This window comes from Taudactylus pleione, unplaced genomic scaffold, assembly GCF_031769625.1.
Source record: "Taudactylus pleione unplaced genomic scaffold, aTauple2 ptg000217l, whole genome shotgun sequence".
Lineage (NCBI taxonomy): Eukaryota > Metazoa > Chordata > Amphibia > Anura > Myobatrachidae > Taudactylus > Taudactylus pleione.
In genome coordinates, this window is record NW_028284619.1 from 2969264 (window position 1) to 2994930 (window position 25667).

The window sequence follows — 25667 nt, forward strand, 5'->3', positions numbered from 1 at the left end:
TCACACACACGCTGCCCCTATAGCCTCACACACACACAAGCTGCCCCTATAGTCTCACACACACAAGCTGCCCCTATAGCCTCACACACACACGCTGCCCCCATAGCCACATACACACACTGCCCCTATAGCCTCACACACACACACGCTGCCCCTATAGCCTCACACACACACGCTGCCCCTATAGCCTCACACACACACGCTGCCCCTATAGCCTCACACACACATGCTGCCCCTATAGCCTCACACACACGCTGCCCCTATAGCCTCACACACACGCTGCCCCTATAGCCTCACACACACACACGCTGCCCCTATAGCCTCACACACACACGCTGCCCCTATAGCCTCACACACACACGCTGCCCCTATAGCCTCACACACACACACTGCCCCTATAGCCACACACACACGCTGCCCCCATAGCCTCACACACACACACTGCCCCAGAGCCTCACACACTCTCTCTTCCACCTTGACATATTTAGCACCCCTTCCTCCCTTACTTGGCACACTTAGCTCTAACCCCCCCTACTGCGCACACATAGCACCCCCTCCCTTAATGGGAACACTTGGCACTTGGGTCAGAGTGTGACCATATCTTCCGGTGACCGGCCGTCCATGGAAAAGATGCCATCTGTATCATCCAGTGTGCTGCAGGGCTTGGCCCAGAAACCTGTCCCCATATAATTTTCCAGCTGCAGCAGCATCAGCAATTTGCACACAAGACCTATGTATGTGGTGGATCAGATGGCAGTTGGCTGGTGCAACACAAGACAGAAAGTGACCCTGGCAAACACAGGACAGGGTGAGAGGAGACTGCGGCAGCCCATGGACTGTCTGCAGCCCTGCTCTCTCCCTGCCCTGATGTGCCACTGTACATGGTAGTGGGCAGAGGAAAAGTGTTATGGGAGGGTCGATGGCACTCACATCTCACCCTGAATTTGCTGCCTGTGGCCCCGCCCCCTCCCGGCTCCGCCCAGCGCCTGACCTCAAAAAGTTCATGAAATGTTACGGCAAGCATGCAGTGGAGAAACAATTAGCCGTGCTGCAGTATTTCAGTGGTGGAAGCACTTCAAAGAGGGTAATACGTGAGTGACTGATGAAGAGCGTTCTGGGAGACCATCCACCGCGGAATCAGATGTCATAATTGCCAAAGCTGCAGAGATGTTGCAAAATGACAGAAGGGTAACTTTACGCAAACTTTTGGCTTCACTTGGCATCTCATTCCAACGGGTTCAGCATATTGTGACAAAGGAACTGAAAATGCATCATGTGTGTGCCAGGTGGGTACCCAGAAATCTCACAGAAGAGCAGATGGTACGACGAGTTGAATCGTGCAAGAACACTGTTTGTATATTGATATTGTTAAAAAAATTGTGACATCACTCGATCTACAGGAGGCTTTCATATCGGCGCCTTGCCTTCTAACTACAAGTATAAGGATTCACACTTTTACTGTAATTCGCAATGATGGGTGCCCTTTCAAAACATTAATAGAAAGTAACACATAAATCCAATGACAATTAAATCACTTTTAAATACAAAAACCAAACCCACCATAAATGCAAAAAAGTGGCCTTTAGGCTGACCTTAAATCTAGTCTGAAAATGCAGCGGACAGGTACGTCTATGTCATTTGACAGTAATGTCACTGTGCTAGAAAATACTGACACTGTAAAGGTCAACTAAACCCAGTAAATTAAATGTTCATATTTCAAGCATGAAGGTTAAACACGCTGTCTCTTCTTACCCTGACTCTCCGCTGCAGATTAGGTAAAAGTAAGGTGTTAGGGAGTATTTTCTCCTGTGCCACTGACACCTGTCACAGACCAGTGATTCCCCAACTGTGTGTCCAGATACAGTTGTGTATTAGAATGATCGGAAAATGTGTCACAAGGATTAATGCTCAAATGAGGAATATATGGAATTGGGAATATTTGTTACATGCATTTCAATTATAAATGAGACCGGTTAGCTGTAACACACTTTACTTTTCAAATATACTCATAATTTATCATTATTTTTTTATCGATTTATGAAATTTTGGGGGTATTTTATTTAGCATTTTTATAACTTGGTAAGTATCGGCAGGTGCCACCCCAAAGAGCTTGGAAGCTACTGCTTTAGACATTAAGCAAAGTAATTAGGAAAAACAGCAAGGCATAGGATAACGGCTATGGTTGTTCTGACAGCACTCTCACCTACTGTATGTATTTGAAATGAATCCACAAATATAATATACACAGAACATGTGTTACCTAGGAAACTGCAAGCCTGTCACTGATACCCCTTTCAGACATCTCGAGATTCCCGGGAATTTGGCTGAGGCAGGTAGCCACGTCTGTCTGAAAGGTACCTACCCAGGAACACGTTCCCGGGTAGCCGCCCCTTCAATCGACCAGGGTTTTTCCCGGGACTTAAGTACAGGCTCTGGGCTGGCACATAAGGGGGTGGGGACTCTGGACTATCACATAAAGGAGGACGGGACTTTGGGCTAGAACAAAAGGTTGGTGATTCTGGGTTGGCATATAAAATTTTATCAGAAATTATCCCTTACCTAATTGCTCTTAATCAAGAACTCCAAGAAAAAAGTTTGGGCATCCTTGATATAGACATAAAAACAAATTGACATAGGTACATCTTGCATACTTGCCTCATACTCTCTAAAATAGTGGTGATCTCCCAAACTCCCTAAAGCAATCTTCCTGAGGTTGGGCTGGGTGTGTGCAACACAATAATGGCATCATCACTCTCCGACCAACATGGAAGAAACTCTGAAGAGAAGAATAAGAAGGACATGTGCTACAAAAAAATGGTGGCCACTCTCCAGCACACAGATGGCTACACAAGTGGTTGTGTGAACAAGGATGTGTGATGAATTACAGGGAATTTGTTCCCAATGTGCTGATATACTACAGATGATAGAGAAGGACATTTAAGATGCTATGAAGTAGTAGAGTGCAGGCTCTTTCTATAACCATTCCACATTTTTATCCTTTTCTTTCATTACATGGTTCAAAGCACACACTCTTATCACATTCCACCTTACCCCCATTATCCGGTTGTTATATCTCTTGGAAAAGAAAGGAACATCAGAGCTGCTTTGGTGCTCATTTACAGATGGACATAACTCAATTTTAAGGCATGCTTCTAAGCGGGGATCAGCACACACCCTCAACTGCGCTATGTACATTAGTGTTGATTACACAATCTCACTTAAATGTTTATTTCAAAAGTAGGCAAGTATGACATATTTACCACCCACATAAGGAATAATTACATAACAAGCCATGTGGAGAGAGGGCACTTCTCGCAAGAGCATATATTCTACAAGGGGCAATGGTGGGAAGAGGGAGGGGGTAGAGTCAAAGTGGGCGTGGGGAGCACAGAAGTGAGATGCTAAATTTGGAGACGTAGGAGGAGCTGTGGTAGGCTTCAGTGAAAAGGAGAGTTTTTAGGGCTATTTTAATAGGTAGAAAGGCTGGGCGAAAGTCTGATTGATCGGGAAAGGGTATTCCACAGGATGGGAGCAGCACAGAAGGCGGGAGTGACAGGAAGTGATCATGGAGATGTCAGTGTGACTGAATCAAGTACCACACGCAATATGCCAGCACAAGGATCTTCACCTAGTCCTGGTACTTTGACTTTATTTACAGCAATTTATGCTATACCTGCATGTATACTGTTGGTTAGAGATACAGAACTGCAAATGGCAGCAACCAATACTATTTTCTTAAATACTGTGTGGAATATTTTGTTTAAAACTGTAATATTTGGAGTGTATATGTAGATGTACACTTTTTTCACACGATTTGTGCTGCACTGTGGTTTCAATTGCGCACTACTTTTAAGTTTGTGTATCTTCTCAGCAACCAATACCTGGAAATACATCCTTAGCACTTATAGGGTGGAAATCGATTATTGGCAATGGATGCAAAGCTACCTCGGAACCTACAAACAAAGCTACCAACATCAACAATTCAACTTTGCATCCCGCAAAGGAGCGCAGGATAATGAATGAGGTTGGGCTACCCTAATTCTCAGGGATGTGAGCAGCCGAACATTGTGGCCGCATATACAGTCAGGTCCATAAATATTGGGACATTGACAGAATTTTCATATTTTGGCCTCTATTCACCACCACAATGGCTTTGAAATGAAACAAACAAGATGTGCTTTAACTGCAGACTTTCAGATTTAATTTGAGGGTAATTACGGTACATCCAAATCAGGTGAACGGTGTAGGAATTACAACGGTTTCTATATGTGCCTCCCACTTTTTAAGGGGCAGTAAAGTGGCAGGCTATAGTACAAAATATTTTTCAGACTTATTAAATTATACATTAAATAACTTAATGATCTCCGATAGGTGTCTGCTACGTTTTCCAGCATACCCAATATTATGTGAACCTTCACTTCCCATAACCCTTTTATTAAGTTGTGTTACATTTTCCCCTCCCCTTTTAGAATGTAAGCTCTTATGAGCAGGGCCCTCTAAGCTCTTGTGCTTCTCCCTACTTTAGTTTCATCTACTTCTTACTCCCCACTAGGGCACCTAACACTTGGTTGCATATGCTCTGTTGCTTATCTGGGTGTTATGGTCACTAATGTAGCAATATATATTAACCATGTCCTGGTCCTGTATTGTTCTGTAAGTCTCTTGTCTACAACTTGTTTATGTGCTTTGTAGGGAGCTACGGAACATTTGTGGCACCATATAAATAAATTATAATAATAATAATAATTTTATGTTAAAGTTTTAGACCTTATACGTTACTATAAGGTGTACTGTACGCATACTTTTTTGACTTATAATTATGAATGTTTGCAAAAGAACTGTGAGCATGACAGACAATTCTTGATCTGATAAAAATGGCTTGTGAGGTGCAAATGATGGAAGAAAAAAATGAAGAGAAATATGGGGAGAAATATGTGACAATGTTAAAGTGTCCTGTATCTCATATATACCAACTATTTACATGTTCCTAAAAAAAATGGGTTGTGGGTTATTTGTCTTTCCATGTTGGTCCCATTACTTCCTGTGCCCAAGACAGAATCCAGGCATTTCATTCAGAATTGAGATCTCTTCCATAGCTGTGACCCTGATCTGTCTTTTGTAGATTATTTCAGATATATTTAACTACAGCCATGGGTATAAGATTGTAACTATGCTCCCAGCCAAAAATAATTTTATACTGTCTTGCACAGCTGGAAAAACAAATTTCCAATGTTTTATAACAGTCTAACATTTGTGAATGAGATTATTAAAGTCATTCACTGGCGACACCTATAAATAGGATTATCATAATAAACATAGAAAATGGCTTCAATTGCAGAAATATACACTTCAAGATTCTCGACATCTGGCTTTCTGGCTATGTGAGATTTCTCCTTATTTACAGGATATCTCCCAGAGAATGAGATACGCTGAGACATCAGCAGATTGGTATGTCACACTACCATAATAGACCATACAGCGCCTAACCTACTTATACAGTACATAAATCATTGCTTTAACTTTATTAAATCAATAGACAACCCCGTATAGGTAAGTGGCAGAAAATATACATAGCCTGCAAACTTTGGGCCGGATTCCGAGATATTAACGCAGATCAAGCAATTGTTAGCGATGGATGCAATGGGACGCAGCACTAGGATCTGCGATGCCGGCAGTGGGAATATTTTGTCCCCAGAAGCCTCCTGCGACATTAGCATATTTTTGTATCACTGCATCTATCTGGACCATCTGGACCTTCCCGGGCCGGCTAAGGCAGCATCACAGCACACTCACTGATGGACCATGGCTGACGATGGAAGCCAACCCCCTCGCAGACATAAAGGCGCGATTTGCGGGCGAATGGGTGGGAGCGGGGCCAATTACCGTGGAGTGCCCACCCCATAAGAGAACTGACTTCAACAGGCAGTGTGCATTCCTAGCTAAACTTGGACTGATGTATTAAGTATGAAAATTCAGGATCAAGACTGGAATATATGAATTCATGAGGTTGTGTGTTGTGGAAGAGCTTCTTTCCTCTCTTCATCAAACCCACAAACTGGTGAGGAAGTGGAAGGATGCGGGATGCACTATTCACCCGGAGAGCTTCCCAAAATTTGTGGAAAGTATGACCAAAATCTCTTTCCTCCTCTGCTGTGCTGTGTGATAGAGAACGGGACATACCTCCACACAGTCCCGACTCCCAGGAAGGACAGACATCCAGGCTGCGGGGGTATTGGGACACTCACCGAGAATCATAACTGTCCCACCTAACTCAGGACAGGTGGGAGGGATGTATGTAATGAATATATTCCTGATGCCTCCTTACTCATAATTCATTGAAGACCTGAATGAGCCGGGAACAGGCAGTGTGTAAGGAGAGATGTGTAAGTGAAATTGGACTCTCTTCTTCCTATGTATTTTGATATGGACCCATAATCCTATAGAAGGAAGTGCAGACATACTCTACAGGAGCGATTACAAACTGGCTGATACATAGGTGCATCTGTGATATGGAAAGTTATTGCAGGAGTGTGGTTTTTGCTTATACACAGTCTGTACTGTATACAGTATATGGCATTAATCAGGAACAATCTGGACATCCCTGATATACAATAAAGTAACAATGCATAACAGAGACATCTGTACAGTGCAAAATACTGTAAGCAATGTATTATAAAATGTCCAATAAACAAAGCGAAGTCTCATTGTGCCACTACAACTCATTTTGATTCAACAATTAATGTGTATAGGGCCTCATTCAGCAATGTACACAAACCCGATGGATTGCGTAATACTCGGATGATAGATGATCGGCGCATGAGCAGGATTTGTATTGCGCTGGTCTTCTACTGCGACATCTCTCGCAGTTCCCAAAAGCCACGGCCTAAGCTTAAAACAGTTTAAGCTTACTCAGGTGGGCGATCACTAAGGCCATCGCGACTGATTGTTTTCGATGATGATCCGATGCTGCGTCTTCGAACACAGCACGCAAATCGCAAATGCTGGCAGGAGACGCATTCTTCCTGCAGACACCTCCTGCTGCTTTACCATATGCTATCATCGCGCAATGGTAACTGCGTCCATCTTCGATTCAGGCTTATAATCAATATGGGTTACATTGGCTGGCTACGCGATCTCGGCGCTGATAATGCCGGCGGTCAGAATCCCAGCGGTGAAAATCCTGAAGCATTCAGGTAAGTATTCTAACCCTTCCCCTAACCTATCCTTAGCCCACCCGCAGCCTAACACTAAACGCCCCCCCCCCCCCCCGCATCATAACCCTAACATTCCCCTCCCGCAGCCTAGCCCTCCCCCTAGTGCGTAACCCTAACCCTCACTGTCAGCCATCAGAATTTTGGAGCCAGGATTCCGACTGCTGTTGAGATTCCAGCGCCGGAATCTGACTCCTGGATTTGTATGAAGTATAAGTATAGAGCGTCTATACTCCAATATAGAAATAAAAGATCAACTCACAATTTGAAATATTTGTTTAATTTAAATCAATCACAATATGAAAAGAGGACACAAATTCCCTGTATTCATTTAAAACATGTTTGCAAAACAGAATAATACACAACAATGTTGCACCATATTAATTGTTTCATACACTGTATCACACTCTAAGAAAAGGGAAACTGTCTTATGTAATTGGAATCCACTGTATCTTTTTCTCGCTTATGATGTAAACTATACTTTAAATACGGTTTCCAGAGTGTAGTCACAGTAATGGATAACGCGTGCCCTAGTTCATACTGATGTGGCCACGTGAATGAGATGTCCATATAATAAATAGCCGGCTTTGTAAAAAGAAGTAGAATATGAAATATTTGCTGGAGGAACGTAGTGTTTATTAGGATATAGCTGATAAGTGCCGTCTGGGTGTGGGAGTTCCTGTAAGGAGGCATCACCAATTGCGAAATGGGGTGAATATTTTACGGAAGTTATGGGAGAATAGGCAAGTATGACTTCTACATGCTATGGGTCTGCCCCAGGATGGCTCCCACCAACAATTTATGTTTACTATCCCTAATTCAAACAGATGGTTTGTAGATTATTTTTACCAAAATCACTGTTCATAAGGATTATGCATTACTATTTTAATGTTGCATTTTCCAAACCAGCATACCCTTTAATAAGGATTAATATGTATTCTCTGGTACAGTCGGTCCTTTTTATAACTGCCTAATTTCACCATTGGAACATCTTAAAGCCCGTGAACCTATGCTAGGACTATAATTATGCTGTTCTTAGGATATTGGACAGAATACACCAGAGATTTTAGAGATTGTCATTTTTCATAAACCAATGACAAGGCAGACTACGTATAAGAAGAAAGAACACTTTATACAACTCTGCAAAGGTCACAAAATAATAATCTAGGCTTTCAACACTGCAGGTAATTAATGTTTAATTCTATTCAGATTATGATAGGAACAGAGTGTTTTTACATCATACAAGAACGTTTGATAATGTTACATTTGATATGCAGGAATAAATATAAATAATTGCAACTGCACAGGACACAGATTTTTCTCCAGTTTTGTTACGATTCATGTATTAGTTTACATGAGATTGAGTTTAAGGACATTTGTTTTAGACACTAGGGAAGCTGATTATTGCATGGACATGGTGAGATAACATAACAGACTCGATGGGGGGAATTAAATTCTGTGCGATGTGCAGCCTGACTTTACCGCTCACATTATCGTTTATTACGCTACCCAATCACTCACGCCTATATAGGAGAAAATTAGCCAAGATACTGGGCCAGATTCCCAGATGTACATATGCCCGATGGTTTATGTACATCTCTGATTTTTGTGGGTCTGCTCATGCTGCAGCCGTTTGGGGGGTGGAGCCAGCCTGCTTTCTGGGAAATGGGGGAGTGTCACTCCCGTTTTCTGAGAGTGCCGAAGGCAGGGTCTACATCGGAGGACGCAGATTTCCTGATCTTGCAAGTGGCAGAAGGTGGTCAGTCTGTGTAAGCTTCAGCTTACTCAAATGGCCGATGCTACAAACATCGCAACTCAGCACTTGGATCTGCAAAGCTGCCGGAGGTGTCTATTACCTTCAGATGCCTCCTGCAGACATTAGCAGATTTTAGCATAGTAGCTACTGCGTCCATCTCTCAATCAGGCCCATAGTTTGAAAAGAACCTTTGCCCGTCCATTCAGGAGGCGCTTTGCAGCCATTGCATTAAATTAAATTCCCCTTAGTGAATAACTGGAAAACATTATGTAGTGACATTATTGTGGACAGAAAAACTAGTTGAAATAAAATGTTATCGCTATTCACAATGGCTGCATTCTATGGATGGAAACCTTGCAGTTCTTAGCATAAATAACTCAAGAACAGCTGCTCGGCAGTTCCTGGGTTTTGGCCAATACTCTTCCTGCTAGTGGAAGGACAAGTAGACACTTACAGAAGGCACACCAGAGCACATTGACCTCTACAGTCAATTAAATCTTAGCTACATTCTATAAAAGAGTATTAAAGAGATTAGTCATTATTAGACTAGCATTCATTTTAAGAGGAGACCACTGTTATAATAATAGGGGTGTGATACATGTCGACATTCATAAAGTTGACATTCACCGTGTATACAGATGAAATATCGACATGGGGCAATGCTGACATGTCGTCCCTGGTGGCCCAGCGGTGACTTACCTGCTCCCAACGGCTGCAGAGGCTTCAGCATCGTCTAGCAATAATTTTAAAGGCTAAACCAGCTTGGTTTAGCCTTTATAATGAATGCCACTTTAAAAATACGGGGAGACTCGCATAAATCCCTGCAGCATCTGAAGATTGCAAGCTATTACATTTAGCCCCTAGGATTAAGTCCAGCGAGTCTGCTGGTATTTTTCTTTCTTCTACCCTAAGGGGCAAGTTTCAATAAGCCTTTAGGCTCCATAGTAACCTCATGTGTTTTGTTTTTTTGTGCACAATAAGGGGAGTTATGTTAATGAAAACATTAGGCATTGACTGAAGATCACTACCAAAACATCATATAGAAGAATAATGCTACTATCAGGACATCTCAGTTACATGAATCAGCCCCCAACAGTGATAATTTCTAATCGTCAGTGTTCAGGCCATTTTGGTGAATGTCAAAGATTTATATTTTTTGGCAAGCAGCCTTCAATTGCTATAACAGCATAGGGGGATGCAGTTAAGATTCCGACGGTCGGGATGCCGAATGTAAGTATAGGGGACGGGTTAGATTTAGGCCGCAGGGTGGGGAGGGTAAGGTATAGGCACCACCGGGGAGGAGGGGGGGTTAGGCACTCTGGGGGAATGGTTAGATGTAGGCACCAAGGGGGGAGGGTTAGGTTTAGGCAGTAACGGTTAGGGTTAAAATTAGGCTGCGGGCACCCTGGGGCCACTGTAGAAACAGACCATGATAAAGACCAATTAGATGGCATGACCCAAGCAAAAAGTGCTGAGTCTATCCCAATTCAGCAACTCATGAGTGAATAAACTGGACAAATCTATATGCTTGGCTTGAGTACCCCCCACAAATTCATAAGTCAACATAAGGATTCAGGAAATGACTTCACTAAACACCAAGTCATTCCATCGGCTCATCAGCCATAGTACTTCCCATAAACATCTATCGTGTTTTTATCCGATTCACCTACTCACCGTCAATCACACGGCAATAATGAAATGCTGTTCTACTTTATTTTTATCTACAAAAGCACAAATGATGTGGACTAAACAAATAATACATTTCATTAGCAAACATTGATTAGGTGAATTACAACTGTTACTAGGCTTCTGGAGTCATAATTAAAATCTCTTAATTGTAGCAACTGTTCAGTCAAGAGTGCTTTAATGCATTCAGCAATGCCACAGACAAAACAATTGTGGATAAACATGATTAGTGCTAAATGGAAGATGAAGGATCATATTTAAAAAACGTAATTCATCGTGATTATAATGCCAAATAAATACCTTTTATTTTCTTATATCAGCAGAGCCATTCTGGATTGTGTGCAGATACAATGACAGACTGATTTCTATGTATTTACAGTGTGAGAGGCCAGGTTTCCTGTCTGGACCTCACCGAATAACTCCTGGAGTGGAGCAGGAAGTTGAGTGCCACAGGAGGACTCGCCAAAGCCAATGGCAGTGTACCACAGCAAGACTCGCCAAAGCCAATGGCAGTGTACCATAGCAAGACTCGCCAAAGCCAATGGCAGTGTACCATAGCAGGACTCGCCAAAGCCAATGGCAATGTACCACAGCAGGACTCGCCAAACCCAATGGCAATGTACCACAGCAGGACTCGCCAAAGCCAACGGCAGTGTACCATAGCAGGACTCGCCAAAGCCAATGGCAGTGTACCACAGCAGGACTCGCCAAACCCAATGGCAATGTACCACAGCAGGACTCGCCAAAGCCAATGGCAATGTACCACAGCAGGACTCGCCAAAGCCAATGGCAGTGTACCATAGCAGGACTCGCCAAAGCCAATGGCAGTGTACCACACCAGGACTCGCCAAAGCCAATGGCAGTGTACCACAGCAGGACTCGCCAAAGCCAATGGCAGTGTACCACAGCAGGACTCGCCAAAGCCAATGGCAGTGTACCACAGCAGGGCTCGCCAAAGCCAATAGCAGTGTACCACAGCAGGACTCGCCAAAGCCAATGGCAGTGTACCACAGCAGAACTCGTCAGAGCCAATGGCAGTCTAAGTGATGTTTTGCAGATCTTCCCTGATTGGTTGGCCATTAAGACAAAGTCACGGTTGATAATTCCACTTGTGGTTCAAATATGTAAGGCTGCAAGGTCCCAATAATGAAGGAATTACTTATCAACCACATTAAAGATCATTATGTAAGTGTAAACGCATCAGTGTGGCGCAGTAGCACAAATGCCAAAGCCATGTCCCTTTTACTACACAACTACACCCATTGTTACATGAGAGAATGTGGATTTTCCAGCCAATGTGTCACAATTGCTGGTGTAAAATTGATGGTGAATTAAATTGCTTTGCTAGTTCCTGAAGCACTTCAGTCATAGGCCCTGATTCAAAGCCGGACGCTCTGATAGAGCGCTCGCTCTGAATCAGGGCCGTCCCTCTGAATTTTAGAGCAGCCTCCTGGCCGCTCGCATAGCTGTGGGTGACCGCCCACAGCTATAGCGAGCGGCCAAAAAGATGGTCGTGATGGTCAAGACCATCGCGACCATCGGGCTTGCGACGAGACCCTTGTGGTAGGGTCTCGTCTGCCGCAAGCCCTGGAGTGCTTTTGGCTCTATCAGAGCCGAAAGCACTCCCACTGACATCACTTGTGATGTCAGTGGGGCCGGCCCCAGACAGTAGGCGTTCCCATGGGAACGCCTCCGTCTGGCCAGCCACGCCCCCGGCACGCCCAGCAAAGGGGGCGTGCTGTCACTCACCATCGACAGCACGCCCCCTTTGTAGCGAGACCCATAGTGACGACTTGCCCGTCGCTATCCGGGTCTCGCGTATGCGCACGATGGAGCCGGGTCCGTCGTGCGCATGCGCACTGGCCCAACATCGACCCGCTTGCGAACGCTCAGCGCTCGCGAGCGAGTCTGAATCAGGCCCATAATCTTTTACATAAATGGTAGTGTGGCTTTAATTGCCATAATAGTAGAATAAATTATGAAACTCCTAACAAATTCTATTAGTAGAAGAGGTTTGGTTATTAAAGTGTCCTACATATAAAGGCAGCCAATATTCATGAGAATACAATCTGACCTAGTGAATAGCTGGATTTTTTTTTATTGAATACTGGTTCAGTCCCCATATTGTAGCTTTTACTACGGAGGCTAAGGATATCCCATAAATGTGGGAAAGCTATTTAATAATCATATTATGCAACAGACTCCAAGGTGATATTATAATATACTTAGTTGACTTTACAAAGAAAACTCTTTTGAACACATACTTTTGAAAATGTATTAGTTATTCCAGTCATCAACTTCCCTTAATCGCCTTAGAAGTATTACATCTATAGTATTTTGGCTGTACCAGAATATCAACATAAGTTTGAATTTTTCATGACTCAAGAAAAAAGCACAAACAGCAGCCATCAGGTAAGTGGTCCAACAAAGGTATCACTAGATCAACAAACCTTGTTAGCACTACTTATCCCACAGCTGTCACGGGCAGCGTCCCTATACATGAGCAAACAGAGCTGAGATATACACACACACATCAAGGAAAGGGTCATAACCTATTGAATGTACTGTAGACATCTGTTCTTACATAGGATAAGTCATGTTCTCATTAACCTTTATGACATCATATCATTATCAACCGCACAGAACTCAGATTAATGTCTCTTAAGCTGGGTGCACACTGACAGATACATTGGCCGATCAATTGATCCACCAATGTACCTACTGCCCGTCAGGCAGTGTGTACCCGGGATATGTCGGTGAACGATGGCGTTCACCGACATATCGCATTGGCTGTGCTGCACAGCCGATGGACAGATATGTCTGCAGACATACAGTCAGGTGCATAAATATTGGGACATTGACAGAATTTTCATATTTTGGCCTCTATTCACCACCACAATGGCTTTGAAATGAAACAAACAAGATGTGCTTTTTCTGCAGACTTTCAGATTTAATTTGAGGGTAATTACATCCAAATCAGGTGAACGGTGTAGGAATTACAACGGTTTCTATATGTGCCTCCCACTTTTTAAGGGGCCAAAAGTAATGGGACTATCAACTCAAAAGCTATTTCATGGACAGGTGTGGGCTATTCCCTCGGTATTTCATCATCAATTAAGCAGGTAAAAGGTCTGGAGTTGATTCTAGAGTGTGACATTTGCATTTGGAATCAGTTGCTGTTGACTCTATGGGGGCCAAAAGTAATGGGACAAACGAAACAATCCTAAATCTAACTTTCACTTTTGAATACTTTGTTGCAAATCCTTTGCAGGCAATTACAGCCTGAAGTCTGGAACGCATAGACATCACCAGATGCTGGGTTTCATCCCTGGTGATGCTCTGCCAGGCCTCTACTGCAAATGTCTTCAGTTCCTGCTTGTTCTTGGGGCATTTTCCCTTCAGTTTTGTCTTCATCAAGTGAAATGCATGCTCAACCGGATTCAGGTCAGGGGATTGACTTGGCCATTGCATAACATTCCACTTTTTAGCCTTAAAAAACTCCATGGTTGCTTTTGCAGTATGCTTCGGGTCATTGTCCATCTGCACTGTGAAGCGCCATCCAATGAGTTCTGAAGCATTTGACTGAATATGAGCATATAATATTGCCCGAAACACATCAGATATTCTGCTGCTTTTGTCAGCAGTCACATAATCAATAAATACAAGGGAACCAGTTCCATTGGCATCCATACATGTCCATGCCATGACACTACCACCACCATGCTTCACTGATGAGGTGGTATGTTTTGGATCATGAGCAGTTCCTTTCCTTCTCCATACTCTTCTCTTCCCATCACTCTGGTACAAGTTGATCTTTGTCTCATCTGTCCATAGGATGTTGTTCCAGAACTGTAATGACTTTTTTAGATGTTGTTGGGCAAACTCTGATCTGGTCTTCCTGTTTTTGTGGCTCACCAATGGTTTACATCTTGTGGTGAACCCTCTATATTCACTCTTGTGAAGTCTTCTCTTGATTGTTGACTTTGACACATATACACCTACCTCCTGGAGAGTGTTCTTGATTTGGCCAACTGTTGTGAAGGGGTTTTTCTTCACCAGGAAAATAATTCTTCTGTCATCCACCACAGTTGTTTTTGTATGGTCTTCCGGGTCTTTTGGTGTTGCTGAGCTCTCCGGTGTGTTCTTTCTTTTTAAGAATGTTCCAAACAGTTGATTTGGCCACACCTAATGTTTTTGCTATCTCTCTGATGGGTTTGTTTTGATTTTTCAGCCTAATGATGGCTTGCTTCACTGATAGTGACAGCTCTTTGGATCTCATATTGAGAGTCAACAGCAACTGATTCAAAATGCAAATGTCACACCTAGAATCAACTCCAGACCTTTTACCTGCTTAATTGATGATGAAATACCAAGGGAATAGCCCACACCTGTCCATGAAATAGCTTTTGAGTTGATAGTCCCATTACTTTTGGCCCCTTAAAAAGTGGGAGGCACATATAGAAACCGTTGTAATTCCTACACCGTTCACCTGATTTGGATATAATTACCCTCAAATTAAATCTGAAAGTCTGCAGTTAAAGCACATGTTGTTTCATTTCAAAGCCATTGTGGTGGTGAATAGAGGCCAAAATATGAAAATTCTGTCAATGTCCCAATATTTATGCACCTGACTGTATCTGTCCATTGGCAGGTGTGCCGTACACACACATCGGCAGCCATGAGGAGGGGGCGGGACCCAGGAAGGGGGTGGAACCTGCCCCCTGCCCACCGGGACACGCCCCATAGTCGCCGGGACCTGCGGGCAGGCACAAATGTTGGTTGTTCAGTGTGTACAAACAACCATCATCTGCAGATATATCTGTATAGTGTGTACCCACCTTTACAGAAAGTAGAGAATATACTAAAATAAATCTAGTTAGGTGGATTTTTGGAATCAACAGAGAGAGACTTGTTTTCCCCACATTTATATATGAGGGCTGACTGAAAAGTAATGAGACTGCCTCTGTTTTTCTGTCCCATAGGTAGACGTGGCAACGCAATGCTGGTTATTGTGAAGCTCATACATCGATGTGACTGAACCTGCGGTTGGACTACCGTAGTCGTCTTTGTTTGGTCACAGTGAGTAAAAGATCTTTATACGTTTTGTCATGGTGGATGAGGAACACGTGTCTGTGAGATTACATCAGAGAAGTGTGATTGAATTTTGTGTTATGGTGCATACACACGATCAGATTTTTCCTTCAGATATGAACGATAACGATTTAAAAATCGTTCAGTCGTTCATATCTGATGGAAAATCGTTCATATCTGACATGCCTGAACGATGGACGATCAACGATGCGCGTTCCCGTTTGTCAGATAACGATATCTGACATCTGATGGGTTTGCAGTCAGACTTGGACGATTCCATTCATTTTAATGCAGTCAAAAATCGTTCAATCGTTCAATCGTTCAAATCGTTCAAAACTTTGGTCAAATCGTCCAAATCGTTCAAATCGTTTAATCGTTCAGTCGTTCATCTGACAAATCTGACAAGTCTGACAAATCTGACCGTGTGTACGCTCCATTAAACTCGGAAAAAGCGGAAATGAAACTCATGAAATGTTACAGCAATCATACGGTGGAGAAACAATTAGCCGTGCTGCAGTATTTCAGTGGTGGAAGCACTTCAAAGAGGGTAATATGTGAGTGACTGACGAAGCGCGTTCTGGGGGACCATCCACCGCGGAATCAGATGTCATAATTGCCAAAGCTGCAGAGATGTTGCAAAATGACAGAAGGGTAACTTTACGCAAACTTTTGGCTTCACTTGGCATCTCATTCCAATGGGTTCAGCATATTGTGACAAAGGAACTGAAAATGCATTGCGTGTGTGCCAGGTGGGCACCAAGAAGAGCAGATGGGACAACGAGATGAATCGCGCAAGAACACCATACGAATGTTGGAGAGGATACTTTATTTCCTGACATCGATTGTGAAGTGTGATGAATCCTGGATTCATCATTATGATCCGAAATCCAAACATCAGTCCAGTGTATGGAAACATGTAAATTCGCCTCCGCCCAAAGAATTCTGAATGACTCCTTCGAGGTGTAAAGTCACGATTCTGCTGTTCTTTGATGTGCATGGTATAAACCTATAGCACTGGGTTCCCCGTGGACAGACAATTAATGGAGACTACTATGCAAACGATAGAGTGCCCTCTCTAGGTCTGGCGCTTGACATAAAGTGAACACCATTGATATGTATTGAATGTTTATATATGTATTGAGTGTTTATTGATATGTATTGAATATTTAAAGCTGCACATTTGCCTAGGCAATAATTTCCTAAGGTGGCCCCTCTACTACATGCAGCCATTTTTTTCGGGACTCACCTCTGTCAGATAGGAGGTTGCCATATCATCCCTTTAATAAGGGACACATGAATTACACAGGTTCTGTGGCTGATTAGGTGAAATGGAGACTTGGGGGTAAATTTACTAAAAGTCGAATTTGGGTCTAGTTTAAACTCAACTAAAATAGAGACAACATCCCCACAAAATCGACCGCAGTGTTTCTAATCTAAATAGATCATTTACTAAAAGTCAGTTTTTGGTTCCATTCTGATTTCGTTGTTGCATTGATTTCTGTTTGAAGTTCTAAACCTGTTCCAATCACATTCAAATAGAACCGAAAATGGACTCAAAATAGGGTTCATTATACAAATGCATCCCTATTGGCCAAAACAGGTCACATGCACTGTATTACCCACAAACACCTTCATTCAAATGATAATTTGAATATGAATGAAAACTTATAAGCATTGTTGTGCATGTTACATGCCTTGATTTGGATCCCCAGAATGCCCTGTTATAGGAATCATAATGAGTTCATACATACTGACTTTAGAAAACTCATCTCCAGGAGCAGCCCGGAGAGGTGGTGCCGCTGACAGGTTTGGGGAGTGGGGCTGGACTGTAGACGTCATTAGGCCCCACCCTTTTCTGGAAAAAGTTTGAGATTCGCGAGGAGGGGTCAGGGCTAAATGACACGGTTTGCATAATTTTTGCCCCGCCCCTCCCTATGTACCCTCAAATTCCCCTGAAAATCTCCCAATCCTGCACACTCTACTAGGAAGTGGGCGGGATGCAGGAGATCTGCCTATTCTTCCAGGGGTTTTGGGGGCTACCCGAAAAATCAGGAGCCTCCCGCAACTTCCGGAAGAGTAGACAAGTATGAAAGAGTTTTCAGCCAATTGCACGTTAAATAGACCTGTTTCACATGTGTCTGAGCATTTTAGTGATTTTGGACCCATTTTAAGTCCATTTTGAGTTGGTTTTCAAACTGATTGTTAGTAAAAAAGAGATTTGTGTAAAACTATCTTAAAGTACTGATGTTTTGGTCGATGTTCTATTTCAGTTCTATATCAGTTTAAAGTCTATATTCTGGTGATTTTGAGCACATTTTCAGTATATTTTGCATTTAGTAAATACCTGTATTTTTTTAAATTGAGAGAGAGTGCTTACTGAGTGGGAGAACTAGTTACAAGCAGCATTTAATGTTGTTTAACAAAACCGGCAGAGCGCCAGGAAAATGGCTGCGAGGGGCAACATTAAAAAGCTATTTTTTGTAATGCAGCTGTAAAAAAAAACAACAATGTGCAATCATGTTAGCCCTATAACTCTATCATATGTATTATACAGGTTATTGATGTGTCAGGATTTACATGGCTAAGCAATCATGTCATTCTTGGGGGTTGCAGTGCACCAAGAACTGTAAAAGCTGTACCGTGTATTATTAGGAGGCACCAATCCAGCAGCAACAATGCCTCTGGATAATATATATTATAGCAGGTAGAAAGGTAGCATACGTTGTACACACTTGCCTAATTTCCCAGTCTATCTGGTAGACTCTGCCTGGAGTGAAGGTACTCTCTTGGATCTCTTTCTCATGAATTAGGTGAGAGCTTGAAGACTCACATCGCCCTATGGATCTCCCCCTCCAGCATAGAAATATATGTTTTACAAAGATTTAAAAAAACTTTTGGAGAACACAAAAGCTTTAAAAATCTTCCATAAACTTATGGTCGCTGACTAAACCCCACCAGGTAAATCCATCAATACAACTCCAACAGCTGTCCACTTTTCAAGATAAATCATTTGAAGTCACAAACCCTCTTATCATATCGACTTTTAAAAATCTCACACTGGGAAAGTCCTGGAGAGGCCAACCGTGTCTGAGGTGTGGGGTTTACAGTGGCTCTGCCCCCTGCACCATCCTAGAGTGGGGAAGGGGCCACGATAATGTAATTCACTGAAAATTGCATCCTTACTCCCTGTGCCACTCACAATTGGGACAGTCCACTGATATTCGGGATTCTACCAGACTTTTCGTGAAAGTTACACAGAAAAAAAGCTTGGTGTGAGATGGCGCTGGATATACAAGTCACACAAACAATATAGAAAAAAAATTAATGAAAACAAATACTTAGGGGTAAATTTACTAAAGTGAGAGTTTTTAGAAGTGAGCTTTTAAAGTGATGTTGCCCATAGCAACCAATCAGATTCTACTTAACATTTTACTAGCACCTTCTAGAAGATAATAGCTAGAATCTGATTGGTTGCTATGGGCAACATCACTTTTAAAACTCACTTCCAAAAACTCTCACTTTAGTAAATTTACCCCTTAGTCCTTAATAAGGTGGTCTGGAGGTGGTACCCAGGATATATGAAAACAACAGTGTAAATTTCCTGATGTAGGGTTTAAACCATCCTGATATTCTCCGTGGTGTATATGGAAACAAAACACATAAAGAACAGATGTTCTAGGTAATTGTCTAAAAGGCATATTCAATAACTGTAATATTTCAATTTAGATGAAAATCCTTTCAGATTTATAAGGGTGACGTACCCCAACTTACAACATAGCAAGTAGGGAACAATCACATCAAGGTCTTTCCGAAAAAGTTGGCGAGCATGCTTCTTTCTAATGATGATGGTGAGTTATGCTGGCCATACACTAGTATGACCAGCATAAGATGCGATTCATCATACGATTTCCCTTGAACTCCCCGGCAGCTCCCTGGTACTCCCGGACGCACGATTTGGTGCTTTTGTGACAGACAATGTACATACGATCTCACGTACGATCATTCGCCCCTATACGACTGGTCGTGATACGATCGATCATGTGCCTTATAATACATATGACGCTGCTCGGACAGTCGGACGCACGATGCATCGCATGCGAAATACAAGGCACGATCTGCATACGATTACGATGGATAATATGGGCTGCACGTCTGAGCATAAGATACGATATAAGAGTGGCTGGAGCGCACATCAGATCGTATTACTATCCGAATACTACACGATTTCCAGACAATGCGAAGTACGAGGCGTCTAAAATCGTGCAATCGGGCAGAAAACGTGCAGGTGTACGGTCAGCATTACTCAGTGACATCTAAATCAGAGAGAAAGAGGGAGTGAATTGCGCCATCACAGCCCTAACACCCGCTGTACAATGTCACAAATCACAGCATTGCGCAGTGGAGAACAAGAACACAGCGAGGTGATTAGTCAATGAAGTGTGCGGGATCCTTGGCGCTGGTCTACTCTCCAGGGAATGTGAGAGTACTCCACAAAATTTGTGAGTCTCACAGCCATTCAGGGTGAGCAGGTAAGTATATACTGGATATTACAGGTGTCAGTGCACAGTCAGCAATGGCAACTGCAACATGTGAGGATTCAGCTACATCAACAATGAGAACTGCAATCAGCACTCTACTAAGGTTCAAGTCAATTTGGATGAAGATACTTCGCCTCCAAGCAGTCTGTATAAGGCCCCCCTCTCCTGAGCAAAACTTCTAATTCTTCTATCTGCTGAGGCTTCAAAGATTTTTCTTCAAACCACTGACTTTGGCCCTCATTCAGAGCCGTACGCTCTGAGCAGAGCGCACGCTCTGAATGAGGGCCGGCCTCCATAACTATGGAGCGTCCTCCTGGACGCTCGTATAGCTGTGGGTCACCACCCACAGCCTATACGAGCGTGCAGTTTGATGGCCGCGATGGTCTTGACCATCGCGACCATCGAAACTGCGAGCCGGAGCCTGCGGTTGAGGTTTTCAACCGCAAGGCCCGGAGTGATTTTGGCTCTATCAGAGCCAAAATCACTCCCACTGACATCACTAGTGATGTTAGTGGGCCGGCTTCTGACGGGAGGCGTTCCCTTAGGAACGCCCCCGTCAGGGAGGCACACCCCCGGCACGCCCACCAAAGGGGGCGTGCTGTCAATCAACATCGACAGCACGCCCCCTTTGATCAGACACAACGAGCGAAGGAAAGTCCTTCGCTCGTCGCGTCTGGCGCATGCGCACGACGGAGCTCCCTCCGTCGTGCGCATGCTCAGTGCAGAACATCGACCCACTTGCGAGCGGACAGCCGCTCGCGAGTGGGCCTGAATCAGGCCCTTTGGCTTTGTCCATCAGATCTCTACCTTCTCCAACTTGTCAACCTCAGCATTATCCATCATGGCTCATCCTCAATAGGTGAATTGGCTTGGCCAGATGTGGCTCTGACAGCTTACTCAGCCTAATGGTTCTCTCCTGAGAGCAACCAGCACTGTGATACTAAGCACCTTAATGTATTCATCTTTAACTCTAAGGGGAGAATTTATGAAGCAGCGGCTTCTGTAAGCCAGTGCTTCCCGGCGGGTTGCAGGTGAGTATTGTAAACAGCACTCGGAGTCAGTGTAAAGCCCAGGGTGCCGTTTTAAATATGTACCTGCAACCCGCCGGGAAGCAGCAGCTTACAGAAGCCGCTGCTTCGTAATTCTCCCCTTAATATCTTCCGTTTTGATGTGATTGGGGAAAGAGCAGCCTGAAGCAAAGCAGGTATACTTCCCAACTGTTCTGATTTGGCTTTTCAGGCAGTGTTCCGCCGTCCCAATCGCGGGCTGTAGTGTCCTACAGATGGGAGGAGAGTTGGGAGGCCGGCTCTCACCCACTGCTCTGGCATTCACATAGGAGAGAGAGTAAGCGGGTATACCAGCAGCTCCCGGAGTGCTGCATGATCAAAAACAAGGAATGTTGCTCATGGGAACAGCATTCCCTGTGAGGCCACGCCCCCTTTCTGAGCAAGCCCGCCTACGAGGAGTGTATCTGCAGTACCCAAAAGTTGGGAGGTATGAAGCAGGTCATTGGAGTATTCAGAGGTACAGAGTATTTCAGGAGATGAGTGTGCTGACCTTGTGGGAGTCAATGACCTGTCCTCTTGTGTAATCAGGGCAGTAGTAGGGCACTCGGTAGCCCGTGGAATGACACAATGTCATAAATAGGGGTTCGGGAGCAGCCGAGTAGCTGGACACCACGACATGCCATCAAGCGCCTCTTCAGGCTGCAGGATGCCATTGCAGGAGCCACACGAGCCAGAGAAGACTGCCACTAGGCAGCAATGGAGCCACCCTTTCAGCCTGGCAACCTGGGCAGCGGCACCTGTTACACACTCCTCCTTAGAGTAATGTGTGTAATTACATCACTTTAGACAGGGCTACATGTGTCATAAGGTGGTGAGGAGCAGACTGTAAGCAAGCAGGAAGTTACTGAATTAGACAGAGGAAAAAGTAGGATGTCCAACAGCACAGTCATGTGGGAATCACACTGCTATAGGAAAACAGTGGTGTGGGAATCACACTGCTATAGGAAAACAGTGATGTGGGAATCACACTGCTATAGGAAAACAGTGGTGTGGGAATCACACTGCTATAGGAAAACAGTGATGTGGGAATGACACTGCCATAGGAAAACAGTGATGTGGGAATCACACTGCTATAGGAAAACAGTGATGTGGGAATCACACTGCTATAGGAAAACAGTGATGTGGGAATCACACTGCTGTAGGAAAACAGTGATGTGGGAATCGCACTGCTATAGGAAAACAGTGATGTGGGAATCGCACTGCTATAGGAAAACAGTGATGTGGGAATCACACTGCTATAGGAAAACAGTGATGTGGGAATGACACTGCCATAGGAAAACAGTGATGGGGGAATGACACCGCTATAGGAAAACAGTGATGTGGGAATGACACCGCTATAGTAGCGTTCCCGCTAGGCTGTTTTAGCAGGGCGCGGCGCCCTGCCCTCCTTCTGGAGGGCAAAAAACACCCTGCCCTCCAGGAGGAGGGCAAAAAGCGCCCTGCCCTCACAGCCTGCGGGTGCCATTCTCACCCGCGGGAGAAACATGCGGTGTCCCGGTCACCGCCGGAGAATAGACGCCGGGCGCATGCGCCCGGCATCTATTCTCCCTTTCTGCAGCGCTTGGGGGCTGTCCGGCATGTCCGTAAGCGCCGGGCACGCCCCCAAGTATGACGAAAAGGGGACGCGTCTTATAGACATGCCTCCTTTTCATGACCACGCCCCCTTTTCGGGCGCGCGCATAAGGTTGCCCTCTCTAGCTCCGGCGCCCTGCCTGCCGCCAGAGCTAGAGTGAACACTACTATTGGAAAACATTGATGTGGGAATGACACTGCTATAGGAAAACAGTGATGTGGGAATCACTCTGCTATAGGAAAACAGTGATGTGGGAATCACTCTGCTATAGGAAAACAGTGATGTGGGAATCACACTGCTATAGGAAAACAGTGATGTGGGAATCACTCTGCTATAGGAAAACAGTGATGTGGGAATCACACTGCTATAGGAAAACAGTGATGTGGGAATCACACTGCTATAGGAAAACAGTGATGTGGGAATCACACTGCTGTAGGAAAACAGTGATGTGGGAATCACACTGCTATAGTAAAACAGTGATGTGGGGATCACACTGCTATAGCAAAACAGTGATGTGGGAATCACACTGCTATAGCAAAACAGTGATGTGGGAATCACACTGCTATAGCAAAACAGTGATGTGGGAATCACACTGCTATAGCAAAACAGTGATGTGGGAATCACTCTGCTATAGGAAAACAGTGATGTGGGAATCACACTGCTATAGGAAAACAGTGATGTGGGAATCACACTGCTATAGGAAAACAGTGATGTGGGAATCACACTGCTGTAGGAAAACAGTGATGTGGGAATCACACTGCTATAGTAAAACAGTGATGTGGGAATCACACTGCTATAGCAAAACAGTGATGTGGGAATCACACTGCTATAGCAAAACAGTGATGTGGGAATCACACTGTTATAGCAAAACAGTGATGTGGGAATCACACTGCTATAGCAAAACAGTGATGTGGGAATCACACTGCTGTAGGAAAACAGTGATGTGGGAATCACACTGCTATAGGAAAACAGTGATGTCAAACATGCCACTACACTATTTATTTATTACCAGCTTTTTAGTAACAGTTATTTATATAGCGCACACATATTCCGCAGCGCTTTACAGAGAATATTTCGTCATTCACATCAGTCCCTGTCCCAGAAGAGCTTACAATCTATACTCCTTAACATGTGTACACGTGCACACTTACACACTGGAGCCAATTAACCTACCAGTATATTTTTGGGATTGTGGGCCTGATTCAGAGCTGGACGCTATTTGCGCTCGCTCGTTCAGAAAAAGGGGCCGGCTATTTAAATTGAGCGCTCGCTCTTTGCGGTCTGTTGACGCCTCTATGTCTGAGCGAGCAAACGAAATATGCGCTCGCTATTTTGTAAAGACGCCCCCTGGCCGCTCGCATCCTACGTCATCTCCGCTATTTATTTGATTAATCGAGTAAATCGAAAGGCATCTGAACTGCTCGCAGTGCTTGTGGTTGGATTTTCCTACCGCAATCATGCGAACAGTTCAGGCTAAGAAACAACCAAGTGACGTGGTCGATGACGCTGCTTTGTTAATTACGCACACCCTTAAAACGCCCGTTTTGACCTTTTGGCACGCCTGCGTTCGGATCACCACTCCCCGTTTTCAAGCACCTTCCCCTGTTACCACCCACAAACGCCTCATCCTTCACTCAAATTAGCAGGCACTCGCTATTTTGTGAGCGCTCGATTTCCGACCGCAATGACTGGTTGGCGCATGCGCATTACAACCCATACGCATGCGCAGATGTGCGAACATCGCTCGGAGCGAACGAGCGGCCGCTTACGAGCGGCTCTGAATCAGGCCCTGTGGGAGGAAACTAGGGTACCCAGAGGAAACCCACGCAAGCACAGGGAGAATATGCAAACTCCACAGTTAGGGCCGTGATGAGAATCAAACCAGCGACCTCAGTGCTGTGAGGCATATACAGTTATATGTATATGGATTCAGAAGTCTACATGAAATACTGTATATGTATCCAACCTGTTTACCTCCTTTATTGGATAACAAAACACAAAGTATAAAGCATATACAGTACAGCACAGTGCAAAACACTATAGAGGTCTCACTCCACAAGTGTAGACATAAAAACCCAACTTCCATAGGTTACAGTAAGTGCATTAAACAATAATCTAGAGCTGGGTACACACTAGACGATATCTTGAGCAATTTGTCCGATTCCGACACATCGGAACGTCAGATCGTTCAAATCCTCCAGTGTGTACCCATGCGCGCTCCTGCGGGTCACCCATCGCCTCCTCAGATCTTTTGTGCATGCAGAAAGATCTAAGGGTGTAGCTAGCGATGCCATGCTGCAGAATGCAGCATGCCCCCGCTACCCCCCTGCCGTCACTGCCGGCATCAGCAAGTGTGTATGCACTTGTCGATGCCGGAACCCACGCCGGGTCCGTCGCAAACAATGTTGTAGCTGGGTACACATCGTCTAATGTGTACCCAGCTTTACTGTGAGCGTGAAGGAGGCAGACACCTGTTACTCTGGGGATGAAGCGGCCGGCTTTCCAGTGTAAATCCTCTCCAGTGAGATCCAGAAGGGAAATAATATACACACTAATGTGATGGCAGATTAGCACAGGGACCCATTCACTGTCTTCTTTTATTCACACACATCAAAAATGTCACCCCATCTGACCCCTGGCTTTTCAGTGGAGACCCCTGTTACGTCCCATTTTTAACTGGTGAAAACCCCACATAAAACTATATTATCCAATCTATTTTAACTCTTTGAAGCACACACAGTGAAT

At 44.3% G+C, this 25667-nt stretch overlaps 1 protein-coding gene across 1 annotated transcript in view; it reads right to left on the reverse strand.

Moving 5' to 3' along the window:
- Positions 1–25667, reverse strand: part of CACNA1D (calcium voltage-gated channel subunit alpha1 D) — a 417969-nt gene that overhangs the window by 292818 nt on the left and 99484 nt on the right.